Source organism: Crinia signifera, chromosome 8 (genome assembly GCF_055691185.1).
Source record: "Crinia signifera chromosome 8, ASM5569118v1, whole genome shotgun sequence".
Classification (NCBI taxonomy): domain Eukaryota; kingdom Metazoa; phylum Chordata; class Amphibia; order Anura; family Myobatrachidae; genus Crinia; species Crinia signifera.
The window spans coordinates 173360077-173376059 of record NC_139224.1 but is presented as its reverse complement, the minus strand read 5'-3'; the positions used below and the strand labels follow the sequence as shown (position 1 = coordinate 173376059).

At 42.5% G+C, this 15983-nt stretch overlaps 1 protein-coding gene across 1 annotated transcript in view; it reads right to left on the bottom strand.

Moving 5' to 3' along the window:
• PTGFR (prostaglandin F receptor) overlaps nucleotides 1-6875 on the bottom strand; it is a 73609-nt gene extending 66734 nt beyond the window's left edge. Inside the window, exon 1 of the mRNA XM_083157822.1 lies at nucleotides 6698-6875. The gene's annotated coding sequence lies outside the window, so the exon portion shown is untranslated. The remainder of the gene's footprint in view (nucleotides 1-6697) is intronic.
• Between the last annotated feature and the right edge of the window lie 9108 nt (nucleotides 6876-15983).

Here is a 15983-nt window from a genome sequence, read left to right as displayed (position 1 = left end):
AGAGCTGGACATATACTGTATGCAGGATGTGACATAGGAGGGCGGGGCTAGAGCTGGACATATACTGTATGCAGGATGTGACATAGGAGGGCGGGGCTAGAGATGGACATATACTGTATGCAGGATGTGACATAGGAGGGCGGGGCTATAGATGGACATATACTGTATGCAGGATGTGACATAGGAGGGCGGGGCTATAGATGGACATATACTGTATGCAGGATATATTACATAGGAGGGCGGGGCTAGAGCTGGACATATACTGTATGCAGGATATCACATAGGAGGGCGGGGCTAGAGCTGGACATATACTGTATGCAGGATGTGACATAGGAGGGCGGGGCTAGAGATGGACATATACTGTATGCAGGATGTGACATAGGAGGGCGGGGCTAGAGATGGACATATACTGTATGCAGGATATATTACATAGGAGGGCGGGGCTAGAGCTGGACATATACTGTATGCAGGATATCACATAGGAGGGCGGGGCTAGAGCTGGACATATACTGTATGCAGGATATCACATAGGAGGGCGGGGCTAGAGCTGGACATATACTGTATGCAGGATATCACATAGGAGGGCGGGGCTAGAGCTGGACATATACTGTATGCAGGATATATTACATAGGAGGGCGGGGCTAGAACTGGACATATACTGTATGCAGGATATCACATAGGAGGGCGGGGCTAGAGCTGGACATATACTGTATGCAGGATGTGACATAGGAGGGCGTGGCTAGAGCTGGACATATACTGTATGCAGGATGTGACATAGGAGGGCGGGGCTATAGATGGACACATACTGTATGCAGGATGTGACATAGGAGGGCGGGGCTAGAGATGGACATATACTGTATGCAGGATATATTACATAGGAGGGCGGGGCTAGAGCTAGACATATACTGTATGCAGGATATCACATAGGAGGGCGGGGCTAGAGCTGGACATATACTGTATGCAGGATGTGACATAGGAGGGCGTGGCTAGAGCTGGACATATACTGTATGCAGGATGTGACATAGGAGGGCGGGGCTATAGATGGACACATACTGTATGCAGGATGTGACATAGGAGGGCGGGGCTAGAGATGGACATATACTGTATGCAGGATATATTACATAGGAGGGCGGGGCTAGAGCTGGACATATACTGTATGCAGGATGTGACATAGGAGGGCGCGGCCAGATTAATCTATATGTTCCATGATTTTGAGCCATAAATTATCCAGCAAATGGAGAACACAATTTCTGGGGTATCAGAAACTCCAGCGATAGTGTAGCAGCACAGATACCCCACGTCCCTGCGTCACCTGGACATGTACCTACTGTATGCTATGTACCCGAAAATGTTTCCTTCTATAACTGTCGCACTATAGATCATTTGCAGACAATAAGCCCATACACTCCGGCATCGCACAGATGATTATAGTGGGGAGTCGCGGTATTTCCTGCTCTCTCACCGAGCACACTGCTGTCCGCTAACTGTGATTACACACTCACACTACCTGCCAATAACTGTACGTGCACTACTATATATTCCAGCCTGTTCTCACACTACATTATCTCCCCCTGGGTGCAGGTAGCGAGGACTGACGCATGAAGCTCTCAGTGAATAGCGTGATTCAGTTATATCGAACATTGCAATCATCCCAAACTTGGCCAGGTTATGTAAATAGGCGAGGGAGATTACACTGGTGTATTTACTACATTGCGTCCTTGTAAGGAAGCTGGACACAGCCGCCGCTTGCTTACTGTATAGCTAAAAATGGTCTGCATGCAATATTCTGTTCAGTAACCGCAATCACCGGTGAGAGATGAGATCATCGTTGTGTCCAAAATAGAAACTCGCAGGATTTTTTTCGCATTTGCGTTCCCTAAATAATTTGAGGTTATTTATAATTGGGGGTCATTCTAAACACCACTTGCACAAGGTCCTGCCGCCGCACACACGCAGATTGCACGGGCTCGCATGCGGATGGACGTTCAGCATTGACATCCATTCGCAGCCTTGCATGTGGTGGCAAAATCAGTTGATGGTCAGCGACCAATGAGTGCTCGCAGATCCAAGTCAGCCTCTGGTGATCTTAGATTTGCGGCGCCCTTGTACGGGAAGCTGATGTCAGCTGACATGTCAGCTGCCCGCCCTCCGCACCATGGACGCATTAGCATGGGAACTCCCAGCGTTTTCATGGGGACGCAGATGGAATGCTGGGTATTCACACGGGCTGACTAAGCAATTAATTGCGCCCACTCGCACAAAGCGGCTGCAGATGCGCATAAGGTAACGCAAAGGACAGCTCTTGCGATAACAGCTGTCCTTTGCGATGCGGTGCCGTCCCTGGACTTTCGTGTCTGAGCCCTAGGAGCACCTCTGACGGCCCGACCGCAGGGCATGCTGGGAGTGATGTGACAGATCCCGCACACAGTGCTGCGGAGAGAATCCCATAAGCCTATACAGGGTATCGCCAGCTGTTGCTGGCTATTCCCTCCGCAGCGCTGCCCCCACAGAGGGGGTTTAGGGCACACGAAAATGCAGTAAAAACTCAACGCAATAGAATTCAGAGATCGTGGTTATACTGTATATATTTACATACACATGGGTAAGCCCCTATGCCGTCCGTCAAGGCTTCCCAATAAGGATATTTATTTACAGAAGCACCTTCTAGAACATAATAGATAGAGTCTTATTGGTTGCTATGGGCAACATCCCAACTTCAATAGATCTCCCATCTAACTAGATGTACCCCTATTTATCTTTTGTTCACTTAGTCAGGAAATTTTTTATTATTAATATTGTTTAAAACCATCTACAGGTATTACTATTGTAATCACTATTGTTATCACTATTGTAATCACTATTGTTATCACTATTGTAATCACTATTGTAATCACTATTGTTATCACTATTGTAATCACTACTGTTATCACTATTGTAATCACTATTGTTATCACTATTGTAATCACTACTGTTATCACTATTGTAATCACTATTGTTATCACTACTGTAATCACTACTGTTATCACTATTGTTATCACTATTGTAATCACTATTGTAATCACTATTGTTATCACTACTTTTATCACTATTGTTATCACTATTGTAATCACTATTGTAATCACTATTGTTATCACTATTGTAATCACTATTGTAATCACTATTGTTATCACTATTGTAATCACTACTGTTATCACTATTGTAATCACTATTGTTATCACTATTGTAATCACTATTGTTATCACTATTGTAATCACTATTGTTATCACTATTGTAATCACTACTGTTATCACTATTGTAATCACTATTGTTATCACTATTTTAATCACTATTGTAATCACTATTGTTATCACTATTGTAATTACTATTGTTATTATTATTATTATTGTAATCACTATTGTTATCGCTATTGTAATCACTATTGTTATCAATATTGTAATCACTATTGTTATCACTATGGTTATCACTATTGTAATGACTATTGTTATCATTATTGTAATCACTATTGTTATCACTATTGTAATAACTATTTTTATAAATATTGTAATCACTATTGTTATCGCTATTGTTATCATTATTGTTATCACTATTGAAATTACTATTGTAATCACTATTGTTATCACTATTGCAATCACTATTGTAATCACTATTGTTATCATTATTGTAATCACTATTGTAATCACTTTTGTTATCGCAATTAAATCACTTTTGTTATCGCTATTGTAATTACTATTGTAATCACTATTGTTATCACTAATGTTATCACTATTGTAATCACTATTGTAATCACTATGTTAGTCATTATTAATATCACTATTATCACTATTGTTATCACTATTGTAGTCACTATTGTTATCACTATTGTTATCACTATTGTAGTCACTATTGTAGTCAGTATAGATATCACTATTATCAATATTGTTATCACTATTGTAGTCACTATTATTATCACTATTGTAGTCACTATTGTTATAAGTTTTTCATGGTACAGAAGTGGCACAGGAACTTAAATAAATGTATTCAATGAAGAATAAAAAGCTGTGTCACATCTTCACACCTCTGCGATAGCTGGACGGGGCGACCCGCTGTCTGTCATTGCTAGTGATGGATTCAGCTGAGAATATAGTATTCTCATCAAGAGAACTGTGATTGTGTCACAGAGGGTATTCTCTAGTGCGCTCTCTGTAATCCTCAATCAGAGCACTCACATGAGTAATGGCGAATAATCACAGTGTCTTCTGGACAATTCTATTGGATGAGAGGAGACGGCCGTCTCGTTACAGCCAAGGACTTGCAGACAAACAGAAGAAATGGTGGTCGACTGCTCTTAACAGAAATAATGAATTTAAATCTACACAATGGATTAAAAGAGGTCAGGTGTATGGTGAAAAATAGATTGTACAATTTATTATAAAATTCTCACATATATAAATTAAAGCAATAAAATTGAAGATAAAAAAAGACACTGATAATTATAGTCACCCTTTGATCGGTCAAGATAGTCCAGTCCAAATAATTGGATCTTGTAATTGTAATCCGTTGCGAGGATTGGATGTGTGGATCCACACCTTGAGATTTCTTGTGGTGGTGTTACAAAGTGAGGGGCCAATTCACTTTGTCTGTAAACAGCAGGATGGGTATTTTTTCCAGATGGATTTAAAAGATGGCACTTGTGGGGAGTACTGGAACCTCTGTACTCAGAGCCGGGCTTTCTTAAGGGGGTGGCGTACCACCAGATGTTGTAGAGCCTCGGATAGATGTTCAGGGAACCAGGATGTTTCACCCACTGATAGTGCAGAGATGTTAATTGTAGGCAACAATTCTGCTGGGAGTAGAATTCTCCTGGTGCAGGGTGCTGGATTCAAAGGATTTGCAGAGACCGTGGGTGCCCAATGCTGGGGTAATTCAGGTCACTTGTAATGCACCTACGCGTTTCGCTGCTCTTGGCAGCTTTTTCAGGGTGCCATCTTTTAAATCCATCTGGCAAAAATACCCATCCTGCTGTTTACAGACAAAGTGAATTGGCCCCTCACTTGTAACACCACCACAAGAAATCTCAAGGTGTGGATCCACACATCCAATCCTCACAACGGATTACAATTACAAGATCCAATTATTTGGACTGGACTATCTTGACTGATCAAAGGGTGACTATAATTATCAGTGTCATTTTTTATCTTCAATTTTATTGCTTTAATTTATATATGTGAGAATTTTATAATAAATTGTACAATCTTTTTTTCACCATACACCTGACCTCTTTTAATCCATTGTGTAGATTTAAATTCATTATTTCTGTTAAGTGCAGTCGACCACCATTTCTTCTGTTTACCATTGTACTGGGGTTGACTCCCCCTTTTTTAGACTGCTGCTCCAATAGCCAAGCAGACACATACATCAGCGCCTTCTTGTGGATATTCGTATCCCTTTTTTTCTTCACTTGCAGACAAACGTCTGTGGTTTATGTGGCATTGCTGAGATGTGGCATTAACCGCACACAATGTGTAAACAGGGAACGGCTTCATTTTATTGTCACATTAGGTATTTGAGTAAAAAAGGTGATTTCCAAACCATTACTGAATAGTTGGAGTTTATATAAACAAAACAAATCTAACTTTATCGTCCTGTCATATTTATTTCCAATTTACTAGTTTGATTTAATTGTGTTGTGATAACTGAAGATATTGTACAGGTGTAGTGACGTGCTATTGTCACACCACACACTATCACAGATTAGGATATAACATTCATTTTATGACAACCATACACCACGATATCGTTTCAAACGGATGATAATCTGGCAGTGTGTGGGGTCAAACCATAATCAGCTGGAGTGAGAGGATCACTGCCAGAGGGTGGAGATCAGGAGCACCATCACCGGGACCAGCGGCAGAAAGGGGGGATCTGCAAGAGGGAGATAAAGGGACCACAGGCTGGGGAGGGAGGGGAGAAGATACAGGGAGGCAGAGGTGCCGGGTACCCAATGAAGTTGGTGCTCAACTTAATACCAACAGTCACACTCCATCCTGTGGTATTATATTAGCGGTGCTCGGTGGTTAGATCAGAAATGCTGGGTGGTTAGATTGCGGAGCTAGGTGATTAGATTAGAGTTTAGGCACTGAGCATTAGATTAGGGCAGTTAGGGGGTACTGGTTAGTACAAATAGAGGTGCTGGGTGGCTGTATATTACTACCTCACACTATGACCCCGCCACACAAAATGTGCAGTAGACAGATACTGCCCACCTACTTCACTTGGTGGAAAGATGGGGCCTCGTGTACTGTGCATCGTGCAGGGAAAGAGAGGTCCTTAAAACCAGAGGCACAGAGCTAAACGTTTGACCCCCAGATAAATCCTGGGAGATTCCAGGCACTGCTAATAGTCCATCATCTACAGATCGCAGTAATCGAGTGAGGCAGTAAGTGACTTACATATAGCTGCAGTGCAGGTATTGCCATACATCTATCACTTAACTTTAATTGAATTTAAAGCTCTCCTTTCACAAGTAATATAACAGGGTAGTGGGTGGGGCCAACACAAGTAGGTGTGGCTTGTACAACAGGTCCAGCCCAGATGAGTTGATCTGAACCAAGGCTGAACTCTCAATGAAGCCTATGGCCCATATTCCATTTGATTTAGCAACCCTGTATTTGTGTACTGTGCCTTTACTAAAGTTACAAATAACGACGGTCTCCCATACCTGTAACTGAGCCGGTACGGTGACAGTTGGGAAACCGACTCCAACAGATGCTACTTAAGGCAAAAGTTTCCGCCTTATATTTATACATTTCCTCTGCAAACTGGTTTTGCCAAAAATATTAAATTGAATAAAGCTTACAACATTTCCACCTGTAATACGACCACTTTCCCTGTAAACAAGCCCGTGACGATCCCTACAATGTTACTTTCCCAGCAGGGCAGCGATTACGGAGTGAGTGTGCCCCGAAGCTACGTTTTATCACCCTCTGACACGGAGCGCGGATGTTATGCTCAGACACACAGCGCTCGCAGGCTGTGCGGGATTACATTAGCCAGATGGAGTTGTAAACACGCTGCAAATGATCATTGCCACAAACTCTCCAGAAATAACTCCATATAAGAAATGATTGTTTTTGACATGCATTGAAATCTGTGCAGAAATAGGCTACAAATGATGGGGTGATTCAGGTTGGTTTGCAAAAGCATGCTGCACTGCAGGTTGGGCAGATATAAAATGTGCAGAGAGCTACATTTGGGTGGGTTATATTTTTTCTGTGCAGGGAGCTTTATTTTTACACTGCAATTTAGATTTCAGTTTCAACACACCCCACCCAAATCTAACTCTCTCTCCACATGTTACATCTTCCCCACCTGCAGTGCAGCACGATTTTGTCCATTAAAGGAGTTTGCAACCTCAATCACCCCTTATACAGTAATTCTGTGTGATTTGCGAATTCATTGTCACAGTCTTGAAGCTGAGGAAATTGCTACATGCATGTAGCTGCTTTACCGTTCTCCCAAATGATCACCACATCATTCTCACATGCAAGGGGAGATTTAAGGTGCCCATACACGGTGTAATGATCGCATCCGTTATCAGCTGGATTGTATCGCGACACATGCATTTTGCATGAAATTTGCATGCGATGCGATCAGAATGTACATACTTTTTGTACTGTGTGGTGAGATGCCTGCGGGAGCGCACATCGCATCGAACGGTACAAGCGCACTGTGTATGGGCACCTTTATAAAAGCTTGGAGAGAGAAACATATGCTCCCTGGTTTAATGCTCACCTGCCAACTAACGCATGGATTTTAAATGTAAGACAGTTAATAAAAGGCATAGGTAAGTTGGCAGGTGAACTTTAAACCTGGGAGAATATGTGCAGTTTGACTCTGGTGTGATAGCAGATGCCAGGTTCTCTGGAGTCTGGGTGTTCGAGTAGGACTTGAAGGACTTGCGTTTCGCTGCAGGCCTGTAGCTTTATCGAAGGTCCTTATGTAGTGAAACGCGTCAGCTGTTATCTGTACCACACAAGGGACTACCATTTTTGTCCACCATTGGATTTACCCAGATGCTTGGATCTTCTTGAACTTTCCAGCAGCCGCCGCATATTAGAGAGCACTTGCTTTTGGACCAGTTGGGACCTCGCCTTAGACCTTATTTCTCCAGCGGCTTATCATCCCTTGCCGTGAGTAGAGAGGACACATGATACCAGGACCCTCTGGGAAATAACCCCATACCTTTCCTCCAGCGGCCATTGTCTGAGGCACCGTTATCAATTGTGAGAATACTTACCATCTGAACCATTTGGGACTTTGTTCCTCAAATTTTCCTGCAGCGGTGGAAATATAGGGTAACATGCACTTACCTCCCAATATAACAAGTTTCATCTGCTCTCCATTACCTGTTGGCCAGTATTAACCCTTTAAGTGTGGTATTTTTATATTGCTCTCAGTTTTTAATTCATTCTTATTCCTATCGTTATGTCTATGTGTTGTAAAATCATGCAAATTATCAGGAAAATGTATTGGAACTTATTCTTCGTTAAAATATAGCGCTGCTTTCCTTGTTTTTATTGGTATTCTATTATATAGGATATATAACCCACATGACCTTTTCTATTACATTAACTCCTATGAAGAAACTATTAGCCCTTACCCGAGAGGCGTATTATAATGTGTTTAAGGTGCGTGACGCACAATTACAGATGCACACGCAACACAACTTTCCCTGCTGAGTACAATAAGATTCTTCTTATCAGTCCCGGCCCTTCCCGTGGCTGCATCTACATAGACATAAATGCGTTACTGCAAAATCAGATAAGATTCATTTCCACACGGGCCTGAGATCTTTATGCCAACAAAATTGGGTAACAGCGAGACAGAATTTAATAAGCAGATCCAAGATTCAGAAAGCACCAATATTCACAGTATACATGGACAGAGGGAGACGAGAAAGTTCTGATCCAATTCAGACACATTATGGGGGTGATTCAGGTTGGTTTGCAAAAGCAAACTCCTTCTTTAATGGACAAAACCATGTGCACTGCAGGTGGGGCAGATGTAACATGTGCAGAGAGAGTAGATTTGGGGGAGTAATTTTGTTTCTGTGCAGGGTAAATAGTAGCTGCTTTATTCTTACACTGCAATTTAGATTTCAGTTTGAACAACCCCACCCAAATCTAACTCTCTCTGCACATGTTACATCCGCCCCACCTGCAGTGAAGCATGGTTCTGCAAATTAGCAAGAGGTGGGCAGGCGGGCGGGTATGTGAAGATTTGCCTACGGTGCTGGGACAGTTCACACCGGCCCTGCCTCTAAAATGACCCATTGCATTCTGTACACAATGCTCTGCTCCTGGACTTCCCTGGTAATGTATGATTGCCATCACCTGTGTGGAACTAGGTAGTTGAAGAGAAGGGTGTTTCAACACAGGTGATGACAATCCTACATTACCAGGGACGTCCAGGAACAGAGCATTGTGTACAGAATGCAATGGGTCATGTTGGAGGGTATGCTATCCTTGTGACCTGCACCTGCTGAACCCTTGTCTGTATTACGTTTCCTGATACTTGGGGCCTTATTCTAGTTCACTCTATCTGACAAAATCCTTCTTAGATGGACAAAACCATGTGCACTGCAGGGGGGGCAGATTTAACAGGTGCAGAGAGAGAGAGTTCGATTTGGGTGAGTTATTTTGTTTCTGTGCAGAGTAAATACTGACTGCTTTATTTTTACACTGCAATATAGATCTCACTTTGAAGTAAAACTCCACCCAAATCTAATTCTCTCTGCACAAGTTACATCTGCCCCCCTGCAGTGCACATGGTTTTGTCCATCTAAGAAGAATTTTGTCAGAAAGAGTGAACTAGAATAAGGCCCTTGGTACTGACCCGGCTGTTCCTGTGACAAAGAACCTGCTCAATCCTTGTGTACTTCCAGCCATATTGGGCCTTATTTTGGTTCACTCTTTCTGACAAAATCCTTCTTAGATGAACAAAACCATGTGCACTGCAGGGGGGGCAGATGTAACATGTGCAGAGAGAGTTAGATTTGGGTGGGGTTTTACTTCAAAGTGAGATCTATATTGAAGGGTAAAAATAAAGCAGCCAGTATTTTCCCTGCACAGAAACAAAATTACTCACCCAAATCTAATTCTCTCTGCACATGTTACATCTGCCCCCCTGCAGTGCACATGGTTTTGTCCATCTAAGAAGTATTTTGTCAGAAAGAGTGAACCAAAATAAGGCCCATAGTTATTGCTTCCTACCAGGCTATCCTTGTGACCTGCACCTGCTAAAACCTTGTCTGACTACTGCGCTTTCCAGAGTAGACCAGCACCTGTACCTGGGAAGAGGGCTGCGACCGAGGTGCCGGGCGAGGCAAAAGCCCGCTTGGAGGGGTCACTGGCAGAAAACCCCCGGCACAGATAGACTCCACGCCTCTGCTCAGGTACAGCCAAATTCTCACAGGTAAGTGCCCTCATCTGAGATTCATGACATAAACATGATTGGACACAAAGCATGGTCTCCCCGCTGTATGTGGGCAGTCAGGGTCCTGTACATGTGACCTAGGTATTAGGATACTTCCAAATGACCTAGGGGCCTGATTCAGATTTGTACGTAATGCCGATGTTCATGAGGCTGAGCATTTATCGGTAGACTGTGCCCACGCCAAGGTTCTCTATCGATGCCGTCCGGAATCAGCAGCATAATATATTGCTATGGATGAGGGCCCCAAACCAGTATTTAGCCTAGGGCCCCATGAGGTCCGAGTCCGCCTTTGATGCCTGGCGCTATTGTCATTGAGGAGCCAATAGAGTGGCCAGACAAGTCTCCAGGGGCACAACAATATCTCCAGGGATGCTGCGCACACTCTGAGGAAAATCGGTTCGGAGACCACGCCCCTTCCTTTTTTAAAGTAGTTAGTTAATAAAAGAAATTGGCGCTCCTAAAGGTTAACAGATGGTTCCTCCATTCAAGAGTGGTACTGTGCTCCCAACGCTACACCTGGAGGCAGTGGCAAAAGTTTGTTGCAGTTGCCCAGAGGCAAGATAAATATTGGTGCCTCCCTACACCACCTTATATAAATATATGCATGCATGTATAGTATGTATTTTATGTTTAAAATAGAGAGTGTGACACCTATGGTCCTGCTAGGTGGGGGAGTCAGCCACAGAAGTGATATTGATGGCTTTCAATTAACTTGCAGGGGAACAGAGGTTCCCCCTTGGGAGAAGGAGCCCGGCAGCAGATGACTCCATTGCCTCCCAGAGTTACAGCTGGAGGTCTGCATCACTGTACATTACATTACAATAATATATGACGACCGTAATGTTATCAATCACAGCAGCGAAGGCTTCCCGCGCACTCAGCTCCTGGTTATAAGTAACTTATGAATGCAATCGGCTTTGTGATTGTACAGCCAGAGGTTCCGTGCTGCTAGAATTGTTTTATCTGGATGGGGAACGCTGTGAGCGGAACTAGCTCTGTTCTCCATATACATGAACAATGCCGCGTATTGTGTACCTGCAGGCGGTAATCTATGTATTATAGAACTCTGCGCGACAGATAAGAGGCGATGGTCACAGTCTATCCGGCCTTTTACAGGTACTTTGTGAATGAAATTGCATTTCCCGCTATGCGCACAGAGGCCCGCGCTGCCGCAGGATTGCTACATTAACTATAGTCAGTGAGAAGATGGAAAAGAAACTGCTTCCACTTTATATAGACATTTGAATCAGAATCTACTTCTTATATATTGAACACCTGCTAGAAGATAATAGATAGAATTTAATTGGTTGCTATGGGCAACTTCCCGTCCTCAATAGCACTTATATCTTAGGAAATTTACCCCTAAAAGTCTGAAATTGAAATAAATCATTGTCAGCGTACAGGAACCCAGTACAATATCGGGGCAATTCAATTAGGTGTGACTAGGGGCCTAATTCAGACCTGATCGCAGGGCAGATTTTGTTTGCAGGTAGAGAAAACTATGCTGCACTGCAGGTGGGGCAGATGTAACATGTGCAGAGAGAGTTAGATTTGGGTGGGGTGTGTTTAAACTGAAATCTGAAACTAAAATTGCAGTGTAAGAATAAAGCAGGCAGTATTTACCCTGCACAGAAACAATATAACTCACACAAATCTAAATCTCTGCTCATGTTACATCTGCCCCACCTGCAGCGCAGCATGATTTTGTCCATTTGCTAACAAAATGTTCTCTAGGAGCCGAACCCGCTCATCCTTACTTTAAGGGAACGATTATCACCTTTATTAGGTGAGTGAAACAGCTGGGCAGATATAAGGGGCCCATGTACTACCTTAGAGAGAGGAAGAACTTGGAAGGAGTGCAGGAAACTTGGAAGAAGTGGGAAAAATTAAAAAGTGCAATTCTAAAAGCAACAGAACTTTGTGTCAAAAGAGTTAGGAAAAACACAAGAAAAAGAAAGCCATTGTGGTTTGCAAAAGAAGTAGCAAGTATTGTGAAAGCAAAAAAGTTGGCCTTTAAGAAATTTAAGCAGATGCAGAAGAATGAGGACAAAGAGGTGTATCTTGTTAGACAGAAAGAGGCTAAGAAGGTAATCAGATGTGCAAAAGCACAGGCTGAAGAGAAAATGGCCCAGTCAGTGGGTAAAGGGGGGAAAACTTTTTTTAGGTATATAAGTGAAAGGAGAAAAACAAAAAGTGGAATAATTAGACTGAAGACAGAGGGCCTTATTCTAGTTCACTCTTAGAGGCAAATTCCTTCTTAGATGGACAAAACCATGTACACTGCAGGGGGGCAGATGTAACATGTGCAGAGATAATTAGATTTGGGTGAGTTATTTTGTTTCTGTGCAGGGAAAATACTGACTGCTTTATTTCTACACTGCAATATAGATCTCACTTTGAAGAAAAACCCCACCCAAATCTAATTCTCTCTGCACATGTTACATCTGCCCCACCTGCAGTGCACTTGGTTTTGTCCAGCTAAGAAGGACTTTGCCTCTAAGAGTGAACTAGAATAAGGCCCAGAGAGTGGAAGTTTTCTTGAGGGGGACAATATAATAGCAGATAATATTAATAATTATTTCTGCTCAGTATTCACTGCTGACAGAGAGGGGAAGGGGCCAAAGTTAAGTTGCAAGTATAGTAAGAAAACTGAGGGAGAGACAAGTACATTTACAGAGGAGAAAAGGTGCGTACACACGGGGCAATATGATTGCTGGCAATATATTGCTAGCAATATATTGCTCAGCAATCATATTGTTCGTGTCCCGTTTTCATCTGCGACCAGAGATGGTCGCAGATGAAAATTTAAACACTGCTGGGTGAAGAGGCCGGGATGTCGCTGGTCGGAGGAGCATGTTCTTCCAACCAGCGACCATTCAGGGGCTTAAAACGGGAGCGCGCACCCGACGATTTATCGCTGGTGCACACTCCAATCACTGGCAATATGGTCGCTCAGCGACCATATTCCCAGCGATTTCAGCCCCTATCGCCCTGGTGTGTACACAGCTTACGTCCTCACAGAACTCTCAAAACTGAAAGTGGATAAATCAATGGGGCCAGATGGGATACATCCAAGGATACTTAAAGAGCTTAAAGGGGACCTCGTAAAACCAATAACAGAATTATTCAACCAGTCACTAGCTACTGGAGTAATCCCAGAGGACTGGAAAACAGCTAATGTAGTCCCACTGCACAAAAGTGGAAGCAAGGAAGAGGTAAGCAACTATCGACCAGTGAGCCTTACATCAGTAGTAGGGAAATTGATGGAAACACTCTTAAAAAAAAGAGTTGTAGAATATCTCAAAACCAGCAATTTACAGGATTCAAAACAGCATGGGTTTACTGGGGGAAGATCATGTCAAACAAATCTTATTGACTTTTTTGACTGGGTGACTAAAGTAATAGATCAAGGTGGGGCTGTAGATGTAGCTTATCTAGACTTTAGTAAAGCTTTTGACACTGTCCCACATCGCAGACTGTTAAATAAACTTAAAAGCTTGGGATTGGATTCTAAGATAGTTGAATGAATAAGGGCGTGGTTGCAGGACAGAAAACAGAGAGTTGTAGTAAACGGAGTACAGTCAAAGGAGGGAAAGGTTACAAGTGGAGTACCCCAGGGATCTGTACTTGGACCGGTGCTTTTTAATATCTTTATTGGTGATATTGCAAATGGCATTGAGGGTAAAATGTGCCTTATTGCAGATGACACAAAGGTATGCAACAGGGTAGACACACCAGGAGGGGTAAAACAAATGATTGAGGATCTAGGTAGATTAGAGAAATGGTCAAGAGAATGGCAACTACAGTTTAATGCCCAAAAAATGCAAAATCATGCACTTGGGTCTCAGAAATCCAAAGACTAAATATAGTATAAATGGCACTATAATGGAAACTACTGAGGAAGAGAGGGATCTAGGTGTCACTATTTCAGGGGACTTAAAAGCAGGTAGGCAATGTAACAAAGCAATGAAGAAGGCAAGTCAGATGCTTGGTTGCATAGGGAGAGGTATCAGCAGTAGAACGAATGAAGTAATAATGCCACTGTATAGGTCATTGGTACGACCTCACCTAGAGTATTGTGTTCAGTTCTGGAGGCCATATTTCCAGAAGGATATAAATACATTAGAGACTGTACAAAGAAGGGCAACTAAAATGGTGCATGGCCTACATCACAAACGCACCAGGAAAGACTAAAAGATCTTAATATGTATACTTTAGAGCAGAGAAGGGAAAGGGGGAACATGATAGAAACTTTCAAATATATTAAGGGCTTTAACAAGGTACAGGTGGGAGACATTCTTCACAGGAAGAGGAGCAACAGAACATGAGGACATGCACTGAAACTAGAGGAAGGAAGATTCAGGGGAAATGTGAGGAAGAATTACTTCACAGAAAGAGTAGTAGATAAGTGGAATAGCCTACCATCAGATGTGGTAGACGCAAATACAGTAGTACAATTTAAACATGCTTGGGCTAAGCATATTGATATCCTTAAAAAAAAATAGGGATCAAATATGGTTTGAGGTAACATGTTTAAAAAAAGGGGCAGACTAGATGGGCCAAGTGGTTCTTATCTGCTGTCAAATTCTATGTTTCTATTATAAAGTTCCTACCAGCCCCTAACTGTCATTTTTCGAATACATTCCATCACTTGGTAGTTAGGAGTTGATTAACTGGTACTTTATCTCTCTCCGTCATCTCTATAGAACATTTCCAGTTATTCACATTTGTGTACGCATCGCTTTTTTTTTGTTTTTGTTTTGATGACGCACCATTCATATACACCTCATAAGATTGGAAGTTCTCCTCCCAAGTACGATTGGTGGCACAGCCCCTCTTTCTCACTCAAAGTTTAGAAACAAGACTGGAGAGATCCCCACGGTGTAATATGTAGACGCCGATCTACCTTCTCCACTGACATCCACTATAATACATGGTAACCATTCGATAATCTAAAGTGGGCCTACTTTTATAACTTTCTACTATATCTTATCAAAAACCTTTACATAGACATGAAAAAAATATAACTAAAACGCCGAAAAACACCAGGGACTCACAGACCCAGAAGCAGAAAGAGAAGCCCTCTGCGGCTCTATTAAGCTCCATTCAAAACTCTCCATCCAGAGATGACTCCTCTGAATCATTTAATCAAATAAATCCATGTTCTGAAACGGCAAAGAGAGCTAAAGAGATATCAGATATTTTGTCTCCGCTACTTGATGCCAAATTGGCCCCTCTCACAGAAGCCATATCCTCGGCAATGACGCTTTTGAAACAACATACTACGCGTCTAACAGAGGCCGAAGAAAGAATCTTGGCACTAGAAGAAGAATTAAAGGAGGCAAAGAACCTGCTAAACATTCAGGACACCAACATGTTGACATTCCAAGACAAATTAGAAGAAATGGAAAATCGAAATCGTTGGAACAATTTATGACTCATAGACCTACCAGAGTCAGTAAAACCCAGAGACTTGTTGTATATTACCTCTACATGGCTGCCAGAGGCCT